The sequence below is a fragment of the Nicotiana attenuata genome, chromosome 11 (assembly GCF_001879085.1).
Source record: "Nicotiana attenuata strain UT chromosome 11, NIATTr2, whole genome shotgun sequence".
In the NCBI taxonomy this organism is placed as follows: domain Eukaryota; kingdom Viridiplantae; phylum Streptophyta; class Magnoliopsida; order Solanales; family Solanaceae; genus Nicotiana; species Nicotiana attenuata.
Window position 1 is genome coordinate 30,367,026 of NC_031999.1, and position 12,753 is coordinate 30,379,778.

Consider the following 12,753-nt stretch of genomic DNA (forward strand, 5'->3'; position numbering starts at 1 on the left):
GCCCCCGGGACCTCAACCAAAAGCACCAACATGACTCAATACCTTATTCAAACTTGCTCCAATCATCAAAACACCTCTAACAACATCAAATTACCCAAAATTCATCGAATTCAAGCCTAAGTTTTCTAAAAACTTCCGAAATACGCTTTCGATCAAAAACCCAACCAAGCCACGTCCGGATGACCTGAAATTTTGCACACACATCCCAATTCACATAACGAAGCTACAGAAACTCTCGGAATTCAATTCCAACCCTCGGATCAAAATCTCACCTACCAATCGGAAATCGCCCAAATACTAACTTCGCCAATTCAAGCCTGATTCTACACCGGACCTCCAAAATCAATTCCGATCACACTCCTAAGCCACAAATCACCTCCCAAAGCTATCCGAACCATCGAAACTCACATCCGAGCCCTCTAACACATAAGTCAACATCCGGTTGACTTTTCCAACTTAAACCTTCTTAAAAGAGACTAAGTGTCTCATTTCTTACCAAATTGAACCCGAACGCAAACTAAACAACTTGATCACATAAAACATGGATAACGAAGCATAAAGAAGCAGAAATGGGGGAAACGGAGCGGTAACTCATGAGACGACTGGCCGGGTCGTCACAGGGAGAAGATAGGGTTTTGATAGGATAGATGCAAGATAATTGTTCGGGATCTACAATAGATAATTCACTTCTAATGTTCAAGTGAGTTTCATGAATTCACTCAATTAATTCAAAATTTTAGTAGAAACTCCTCTCTCGATTAAGTCTCAACCTCACAAGATGAACCAATTTAAGCCCGGTGAAGATATGCAAGAATTCATAGTGGATTGTTCTTTGGGATAACATCTTTCGATTATCCTCCTAAATAGGTTTAATCAACGATTCAACTAGCCTTTTTCGATTACTTTAGAAGAATCTATGAACTCAACCAGCGATATAATGCAAAGATATCACAAGTTATGCCTCTCACGATTACATGAACAAGTGAATATAGATGCAATAATTAAATCATCTAAAAACGATTCAATACATAAAACTAGAGTTATAATCCACAAACAATCATCAATACTTCAAATCCATCAAACCCTAAAGGGAACTACTCCATACACATGGAGCAATTCACAAAAAATATAATAAAAAGATAGGAAAACATAAATTCAATCCAAACTCGGGTCTTGAGTGAGGAAGGAATGATGAAATCATTGTGCTTTTGCTCCTCCAACTCTTCCTTAGCCTCCTTAAGTCGATTATATGTCAAAAGTCCAGAAATAACATTTTTCCATGTGTTTATACCAAGTAGGGTCGGGCCCAGACAAAACCACCTTCTCCTAGTCAAAATAAGACATTGGTTCTGTAAAAATTGCACAGGCCCGCCACATAGGGCGACGCGCCATGTGGTGCATTAGTGGGTAATTCCAGAGAGCTAACTTCTGATAGGCAGCAGAAAAATGCATAAGCGCACCGCCTTACGCGCCGCAGCAGTGGGGCTTTCTCTGAGTACAGATCAAACTTCCATTTTTGATGTCCAAGCTTGGTCATCGACCCCCGAACGCGATCCCGGCTTAATCCCTTGGGCTTTTACTCATACTTCAAAGCTCCAAATAGCTGAATTAGCTCCATAACATCTACATCACTCGGAATCACTCCTACAAGGCATAAAACACGCAATAAGTACAAAACACTAGCGATTAAAGCTCAAACACAATTAAAGTGAAGTGAAATAGGGTGCAATAACTGACTAAAACACGAGATTACAGCCTACCATCAACACCCAGACATAAACCATTGCTCGTCCTCGAGCAGTCAAACTACACTTCACATAGGCACAACCTTTTTAAACAACTCTCTAACACATCACACCAAGAATATTTAAAATAGATTAAGCACAATAACGTAATATCCTCGCCTCAAGATTTGACTCACAAGTACCACACATTTTTCATAACTCGCTCACTTACTCTAACACAAAGGTCAATGACATTACCTTTCTTTCATGAATCAAGTACCCTCACACAACAATAGAGAGTAGTTCCACACAAATTAAAGTTTAAGAGTAATTAGGAACTCAAGATAAAAAGAATTCAATCACTCTCAATAACAACATTCATATGCCACAAAAGACGTACCATAAGCTTGACTGTAGTGTACTACTCTACTAATTGAGCTCATTCAGTCAAGGATCAAGTAGGACTTTAATTGGTTGTAATGTAGGCTGTGGGATGGGTAGGATACATTTGGATATAAGAGTGACTACACCTCCCTAAGAACTTTAATACATACATGTAACGACCCAAAATTCAACTAGTCGTGATGGCACCTAACCCAGCGCGCTAGGTAAGCCAATTAACAACTATCCAATTTCAATTATATTTAATAAGATAATTAAGTAAAAGAAATTATCTGAATCTTATACATTTCCCAAGGACGGGTACAAATCCTAAGATTTTAAGATTAGAATTTACAAAGCTAGTATGAACTAATACATCATCTATTCGAAATGTACTTACACAGATTCTTATAAATCTAAAGCTACCATGAACATGAGGCAGCTACATTCGGAACGCATGTACGTCTTCAATTCTAGCTCCAGCCATTCACAGCAACATCAGCATCCAGCATCTGCACACAAGTTGTAGAGGTGTAGCACGAGTACAATCGACCCCATGTACCTAATAAGTAACAAACCTAACCTTAGGTTGAAAGTAGTGACGAGCTGGAACGTAGGTCAGAATCCAACACTAATAGCCAACAAAAATTTATAACAACATAATGAAAGTAATAAAAGAAGTAACTCAAAGATAAAATGCTCAGCTCGTTCACAATTCCAGAAAACAGGTCTGCTTTTCAAGTTTATCAGTGAAAACCCAAATCTTTTCCCGAAATCGCCAAAAGTATGAGTAATTTTGAAAACTGCAATTTTTCCAAAAGCTTTGAACAATAAATAAGATGTTTCATTTTCAGATAGCGTGGGGAAAGTACATCTCTATGCCTACATGTCATGATACAGGTAAAATCATGAATGTCACCAAAATCGGGTAAAAGAAGGAAATGCTTCTCTATGCATGTATCTCAAGAATGCATGTCAAGTGCAATGTATCTCAGTGATGAACTCATGTACTCACACTCTCAGAGTCCTCAATCTCACTGTCTCGCATTCTCTCGCACTATGCTCAATACTCAGCACACTCAGTCACTCAGTTACTCAGCACTATACAATACCAACTGCAGCGTGTAGCCCAATCAACATATAGCCATAAGGCCAATTACGGCATGCAACCCGATCCACATATATATAGCCATAAGGCCCGTTGCGGCGTGCAACCCGATCCACACGTATACATAGCAATAAGGCCCATTGCGGTGTACAACCCAATCCACATATATATACGCTCACTGAGGGCTGTGTACAGACTCCGGAGGGGCTCCTTCAGCCCAAGCGCTATAATAAGCTAATCATGGCATAAATAAGTAAAATATGCTGCGGCGTGCAGTCCGCTCCCATCATAAACCAATAAAATATGCTGTGGCTTGCAACCCGATCCCATAAACATCCTCACCATCAAGCCCTTAGCCTCACTCAGTCATCAATCTCTCCAGTCTCTCAGGCTCACAATGCTCATACTAAGCAGCCCTAATCAATGATATAAGATATGACAATAAACAGCAACAGAGACTGAGATATGATATGCAATGAATAAATATGATTGAGTACGAAACTTCTATTTAAACATATAATTCAATAGCAATACGACCTCAATGGTTCCCAACAGAATAAGCATGTAGCCTAGACATAGTTTGTAACATACATAACTGCTCAATTGCTCTAGTACATTGAGATTTCATGGTTACAGATAAGATCAGGTAACGACACAGTACCACAGGAATAACGAAGTCACAATTAACATGGTGAACGCCCACACGCCCGTCACCTAGCATGTGTGTCACCTCAACACCAAACACATAACACGAAATTCGGAGTTTCATACCCTCAGCACCAAGTTTAGAAGTGTTACTTACCTCGAACAAGCCAAATCCAATACCCAGCAAGCCAAACGATGCTCCAAATATGACATCCTGTGTGTACCGACCTCCGAACGGCTCGAAACTAGCCAAAAGAAACTCAAATACATTAAATAAACTAAAGGAAACGAACCCATCGATAAATGTCAAATTTTTAATGAAAATCCCAAAATCGACCAAAAAGTCAAACCCGGGCCCGCGCCTCGGAACCCAACAAAACTCATAAATCTGATAACTCATTCAATTACGAGTGCAACCTTACTAGTTTAACTCAAATCCAACTCCGAGTCGATGTTAAAAACTCAAAAATTTACATTGAGAAATTTTAGACAAAACTCCCAAATTTTACTTTGAAATCATCAATCAAATGCCAAAAACGAAGATGAATTCATGAAATATAGCCAAAATCGAGTATAGACCAGTTACCCCAATCCATATGGTGAAAATCGCCTCCAACAATTGTCCAAATTTGAGCTCCCCAACTCAAAATATGACCAAATGAACAAACCTTTGATATTAAGTATTTTTGCCCAGCTAGTCCGTCTTGTTTTGTGTGCCTAACGATCCCTAAACTCGCTTTTCATGACTCCAATGGATTTCTTGTGAAATTTCAGTCAAGTTAGCTTTTGGATCACTCCAATTAACCTTATAGTGAAGGAGGTATATTGGTTTCAATATTTGAAAATAGTGTAAATTTTTAAATACGAAGTCAATGACAATTTTGTAATTAATCTGAAAAAATTAGCAACCCAATTCTTAGTAAAATGACCATAAAATCCTCATACGATGTCCAAATTCGACGATTCTATTTTCTATGGCTCCGTAATTACGATATAGATCTAATGCTTCAATCAAAACACAAATCAGAGCTCATTTGTTTAATGTGATACCATTTATGCTTGAAAAAAAGACGTCAAAACATAAGAAAAACGAGCGCAACACAGCCCAAACCTATTCGAAACTCACCCGAGCCTCTCGGGACCCCGTACGAACATACCAACAAGTCCCATAACATAACACGGACCTACTCGAGGCCTCAAATCATGTATAACAACATCAAAACGACGAAACACATCTCAAATCAAACTTAATGAACTTTCAACTTCCTAAAACTTGCGCCGAAACATATCAAACCAACTTGGAATGAACTCAAATTTTGCACACAAGTCCTAATACATCATACGGATCCACTCGTGCCCCCAAACTAGCGAGTGAAGTGCAAATGCTCAAAACGACTAGTCAGGTCTGTTGATATCCAATTTTTCCCTCATATATTTTAAAATGTACATACATACTTTCAAAATATTGTACATGCATTGTCAAACATGCACAAGTGTTTTTACAATTTTTCTATAACTTTTAAAGACCTTAAATTAATTTATTTCTGTATTTTTAATTATATAAATATTCAATAATTATCCCTCATATTACTTTACAATAAGTTAATCATTTAAATTCATCATTTATGCTCATATAAGTGTTCAAATATTTTAATTGTATTTTTTTACAATTACATTTGCATTTTTAAGACTGTAATGGCATATTTTGCAATAATAGCCCATACATATCCATAACTACATTATCTACACAGAAAATGACTTTTTATAGTTTGATAATGTTAAGTAATTATTTTAAATCACCTTCATGCGTAAAAATCATTTATCATTTAGTTAGCTATTTTTACAAATTATTTTATTAATAAGTTGAGTATTTAATAAATATCCCCTTTAATTATGCCTAAATTCGGACCCCTAGCCCAATTAAACTAACCCATAACCCGTTTCTTTAAACCCGCCCAACCCAGATCAAATCCTGGCCGTTGATCTCTGAGATCAAGGGTCTAGGATGTTATTGCCTTTTTTAATTACCCCTACCCCCCCCCCCCCAAACCCTAGTCATTTCTCCGACCCCGCCGCCCTTGAATCCCTCTTCCTCCCTTCTCTCTGAGACACTCTCAAACCCTAAGGGCGCCGTCACTCCAAACTTCCCCAAACCCCTTCGATTCTTGACCAGATATGGGGTCATCTGTTGATTCACTGCCTTATCTAGCCTCTCACCTCTTCTGGTTGTTCGATTACGTTGATTTATGAAATAATCTCGAAGAGATTCAACTCAGATTTGTTCAAAATCGTTTGTGAATCTACCTAGAGTCATCTCCGTTTGTGAGTACTATTATCTTCGTGTTTATGGCTCGAATCTCTGGTTCCAAACCAGATTTTCTTTCATCTCGATCATTCTCTTAAAACCCTAGTCTCTTGCTGCTCGAATCCGTTCAGATCCTTGTAGATCTGAGATAATTTTAAGCTTATTTTGTTATTTCTCTTAAAAACTTTCTGTATTTCTTATTATTAACCGATTTGTTTTGTCTTCTCTAAAACTAGGGTTTCACCCCTTTAAGTTTCTGAAAAATACTAATTTTTTCAAGTGTTTAACCTTAATTTCTTTATTTATTCGACTGATTCTCATGACCATGTTCTTCACCCTAGGGTTTTGATCTCTAACGGGTTTTCTGTGGAATTGCTTAGACATTTAAATGCTTTCAATTATGGTTTTCCACTTTACTATTTCGACCGATTCTTTTGAGTTTCATCTCTATGCCTTTGACATATTCTAGGGTTCTGATTCTCTAACTATTTATCCTGTTGTCTTTTGCTCGTTACCTTTAACTCTGGCAATTAAGTTGTTAATTGATTTACTTACCTGAATTAGGGTTTGAATTTAGTACCCATATTTCCTTATTTAGGCTTTACTTGTCCTTACCCTATTTATGTATCCGTATATTTGGCTTGATTGTGTGTCCTGATTCCTAATTGATTCCGGAAATTGTTTCTTACCTTATTAACCTTGCTCTTAATTACGGATTGATTCTGGATGAGATTTTCCCTTAAATTAAGTGGTACCTATTTGATTCTGTCCTCTTAATTGATCCCTGACTGATTTCTAATTGATTTTCATACCTTATGTATATGTGATTGATTCATTACCTTGTGACCTACCCTATTGCATGCTATAAAAATGTTCTTGTTCTGGTTTTCAACATACAGACACTTACACAAACACTCAGAAAGAAACACACACACACACAAGCTCCTGCTCTCATTCAAACCTTTCTGTTACTTGTGTTTACTACATTGTCTAGCTGGCTGAAAGCCAAGGCTAGACCATTGGATCCTGCATACTTTTTTAATTTCCTGTTTGCTATGTCTTAACAGGTATGTCTCCACTTCTGCTATCATTCAAACTTCTATGTAGTTAAAACTGTGTGCTTCCTGTTTTTCAGTATGTCCACTTCTATGTGATTAAATCTGTGTGCTCCCTGTTATCAGCATGCCTACTTCTATCTAATTAGATCCATATGCTTCATGTTTATTGATTCTAATCAGCATGTCTACTTCTGTTCAATTAGACCTATGTGTTTTCCTGTTTTCAGCATGTCTACATGTTTGCTCCCATGTAAATTAGACCTATGTCTACTTGTTTCTCAACTAGCATGCTTTTCTGTCCAGTTTTAAGTGTTCACCCCCTAGCAGGCTCCTGATTTGTTCATGATTTCTATGCCTCCAACTTCTGCTACCTTTCTGCATGTCTGTCTGAAGGATAATCTGATCTCAGCCTGATGTTCTTTGCTTAACACATGTCCACATGCCCATTTAGTAGTAATTAATGAACTAAGTTGAATCTAGGCAATGTGAAACTTTGCTTGAAGTGATTGTGATCCTGTTTCTGTCTACTACTTGATTGCTGGAATCTTTGTTTGAATTCCAAGTGTTGAAATGACTCTCTTTGTTCCTATTTACCCCAGAAAATCCAAACTGTTTTCTTAAAACTACCTCCTATTTTCAACTCCTACTCTTAGAACATCTAGGGTCCTGCCCCTCCAGTGTGAGCACTGCCTAGGAGTCCATGAGACTCCTCTGAACTCTGACACACTGGGGCTGGCTTTCCAAAACTTGCTCACAAAATGTTTCTTTAAAAGTTTTCTGGTGTGAACATTGCCCCGGGTCCCTGAGGCCCTTGGGAACTTTGACATACCAGAAGACCATTGGGTGCACTATGAGAATATTGGCATGTTTCTGACTTGGTTGAAGGCCTGGCTTCCAGGATTACTTTTGGTCCTATCCAGGCTCCCTATAGTATAGTAGTTTCATTTTGTAATTCATTTATATTTGGTTTGTAATAATAATTCCTTGTAAAACAAATATTGGGGTTATTAGTAAAATTGGGAGGGATTCTTATATATATTTTGTTGGGAACTAGTAGAAATCAGGCCTATAGGTTGCTGCGATGTCTGTTTACTTATGTGCATCAGAAACCATGCCTATACGACTCATCTAATTCTTTAAATCCTGAATTTCAATCCTTCACATCATTAAAAAAACCTGCTTCTAAGTCGTTATTCAATTTTGCATCGATAATCATGTCTTCAAAACCTTTGTGTGTGCATTAGAAATCATGTTTCTAGGAATTTCTCTTGTTAAGTCCGCTTGGCAATTGATTGATGCTTTACTCGCCTAGAAATCATGCCTATAGGAAACACATATAGAAATCAGTCTTGACACTTAGTCATTCATGCAAGTAAGTGTTAAAATTGGTTCCTGCATTTAGATACCATGCCTATAAGGTTTTAAATCAGTTCTTGCATTTAGATACCATGCCTATAAGGTTTTAAATTAGTTCCTGCATCTAGATACCATGCCTATAAGGTTTTAAATCAGTTCCTGCATTTAGATACCATGCCTAAAGGTTGTAATAATCAGTTCTGCATTCTAGAAACCATGCCAATAAGATTGAAATTATTTCTGCATTTAGATGCCATGCCTATAAGTTTTTTGAATCAGCTTCTACACTTAGAAATCATGCCTACAGTGTTTAAGATAAAATCAGCCGCTAAAATCAGTAATCAGTTTACAGCTTAGACACCCGATTTATAAAAATCCTATCCGGTTATCATTTAGGCAATCTTGTAGGTTGATTAAGTTCTGGGTTTTAAAACTGCTATTTTCCTGCTGCTTGAAACTGCCCAGATTCAGGAAGTAATAAAATCAGTAGGCAAACTGATTAGGTATTTAATGCCCCGCTTTAATAAAACTGCTGCATATGTTGTGCTCATCTAGATATCCTGCTATAAGACTTTTAAATCGTTTGAAAACTGTTTGTTTGAGGAGTGCAATTGTTTGTCTATTTGTGGAGGTAAATATGAGCTTTTAGTTTCATCTTTATGTGATAGTCCTATTTGACTTTTGTTTGTCGCTTAGTTTTCTCCTTTTTAAACAACATAGGCGAGTCTAGAACTTCCTTAAATAGAGGTCCTAAACACCTCTAGGGCCACAGGCAAGGGACGGGTAATGCACGCATAAGGCACGTACTGGATACTATTAGAGCGCTTAGGTAACAATAATTAAGGGGAGGGTAGTCGGGTAGTAAAGGATATGATTACCTGTGCGCTAATGCTATATGTAGCACCCCAACTTGGGGACGATTACCAAGTATTGCACAGAAGTGATCCTATAGGCTAAAAAACCTAGGACCCCTTTTACTCCTTATGTTAAACGTAATATCTATTTGTCTAAATTGCCTTGTTTGCTTATAAGACTAATTCACCTAATTCGAGTTTGGTCGGGACCCACCGTTGTGAACCTCGAGGGGTGCCTAATACCTTCCCCTCAAGGTTATTTTGAGCCCTTGCCCAATCTCTGGTTATGCAAACCGGTTTATGAGTTATTTGCTTTAGGTGCCCTAACGCACCTTAAATCCATTAGGTGGCGACTCTTCAAATTCCATAACCAATTCCCAAAAGGAAATGAGTTGTCCCAAAAAACGTCGAAACCCGGACTCTGCGAGGAAAAAGGAGGCGCGACAGGGTTGTTACATTCTCCCCCGCTTAACTAAATGTTCGTCCTAGAACGTGCCAAGAGTTGTTCCTAAACCGTCAAATCACCGTGTAACCTTACCATGCACATACCCGGGGGTGAGCTCGTGTCACCCTATTCCATACAGGCCTGACAACACAACATAAATGAAGATCATTACTTCAACCTTAGTCCATAAACCACAGAATCCAATTTCCAACATCCGAAATTTGCTACAACACTTGAACTTCGCATCTACACACTGTATAAGTCTGAACAAGCTGTATCAAGCCATAACAACAACCCAAGATGTAATCACCTGACATACCACATAACTAGCATACTCCTTGAAAAATTTCCGATCATAGTAGCTGCTTAATATAACCCAATACCGGCAATAAACCTCATGTCAAACAAAACCTTGTTCTAAAGCCTTTGTGTACTGCAGATGATGAAAGAAACACGTAGAAACTCATAACCAACCATTCATCATATCAGCAAGTCATGGGGCTCCCTCTCATTCGACAAGAACTATAGTCAATTTCAAAGCCGATCGATAATATCCTTTCAATATTACTGCAATCAAATCTGATAGCACCCATTCTAGGTCCAACGATCTCATCTTATAAAATACAAGCCACTCTACTGATATGTCTCACCAATACTACCCAGAGCCACAAACCGTGCAATCAGTGCACCAATACACAACAATTCAAACATACTCAAACATAGAAAATGACTCCAATGAGAGAACCGTCCCGCAAGCTCAACAAGTACCACAACACAATGCTACGAACCCATCACACACCTTAGAACCAAAACACAAGAATCTAACACAAAAGATCATATCCCAACATAACTTCGCTGCAATATGCGACCCGATCCAAACACTGGTCCTCATGAAATACCTCAAGTCACAATGCTCAAAATCAACAACCACGCACAATTTGACGTCTATTACCAAAAATGCATGACCATAACCGTTGAGAAGCAAATAACTCAATACCATAGTCCGAAATGAATATAATCAATGGGCAATCAATCATTCAACACCATAATACCCATCTCGCTCAAATTTTGCCATAAGGACCAAATAGAACCGCACTATGTGTGTATATAACCAACGAATCACAACCCCTCATAGCATAGAAGTCATCTCAGAACACGAATAAGCTCAACTCTAACTGAATGGAACATCCCTCAACAACAGCAGTACGGAGTCAACTAATCCGACCCGGTGTAGAACACACATCCTCATTGGACCTACCAATGGACCCCAAATCAACTCTAGTCACCCACAAATAGATGCATAACCCTTCGAAAGTACAAAACGACTGAACCATAAAGCATACTATCATCTGGCTAGCTTTGGCCATCTTTAGAGTCCACAACCACGAAACAATCTGTTTCTAAGAACTCCCAATCCCCAAATCCATAGAAGACATGAATCACCATATCTGATACTCTACCGCCCCAATGTCTAACACATCTCTCACACACGACCATCCCACGAGGAATACTCCTGTAATTCTTTTGTGCCATATAGCAATATCTGAAAATTAGCAGTTGATTAACCAGGAGAGTGCCACAATACCAATGAAGTATCTATGAATCAAAACACAATGCGCTTTCTGAAATGCACACCCTTCTCAAGCAATACCAAGTAGTTATAGCATTCAACTAAGCATCAGAAACCGTCCATGCTGTATAAAAAATCATGACCTTCCCTTGAAAACTAAACTGTGACCTTGCACATGCAAATTTCCATCCCATATTTACGTTCTAAAACATAGGATGGCCTATCGACATCAAATTCTCCACCTCTAAAACAATCGTTCGGCCTCGAACGGACATAGAAAAGTACCTATGCTGGCGAAAAGGTGTGGATATCTACTCTGCATGTCCGACTCGGACTCCCAAGTAGCTGCCTCGATCGGCTGACCTCTCCACTGCACTAGAACTGAAGGATAGCTCTTAAACCTCAACTGACAAACCAGCCAGGCTAGAATAGCAACCGGCTCCTCCTCATAAGTCAAATCCTTGTCCAACTAGACAAAGCTGAAATCTAACATATGAGAAAGATCACCGTGATACTTCAGGAGCATGGACACATGGAGTACCAGATGAATTGCTGATAAACTGGGTGGCAATGTGAGCTTGTAAGCCACCTCACCCACTCTCTAAAGAATCTCAAAAGGTTCGATATACCTAGGGCTCAACTTGCCCTTCATTCCAAACCTCATCACACCCTTCATGGGTGAAACTCGGAGCAATACCCTCTTTCCGACCATGAATGCAACATCACGAACCCTACGATCGGCATAACTCTTCTGCCTGGACTGAGCTGTGCTAAGTTGGTCCTGAATAATCTTAACCTTATCCAAGGCATCCTGTACCAAATTTGTACCCAACAACCGAGCCTACCTCGACTCGAACCATCGAACTCGCAATCGGCCCCGCCTACCGTATAATGCCTCATAGGGAGCCATCTGAATGCTCGAATGGTAGCTATTGTTGTAGGCAAACTCTGCAAGCGCCAAGAACTGATCCCAAGTGTGACGCCCCAAACTTGGGGAGGCGTGGCTGGACCGCGGTGCCGTATTGGACCGAGCAAACCACTCTGTAACTCCCTTGTTTTTTCTCATAACTATCATGGGCCAACTTGTCCACAACTCATAATGTATAACTGCAAGTGGAAGCACTGTATCACTGAACCATTTTTCTTAAAACATGAATACATATGGGCCGTCAAGGCCTCTGATATACTGTACAAAATGAACCTTTGTCTACAAAGCCTCTATGATTATTTGACATCAAATAGGACAGAGTACCGGCCTGCCCATAAGTCTGTAGCAAAACTCTGACACAGTGACTCATAGGCACGGA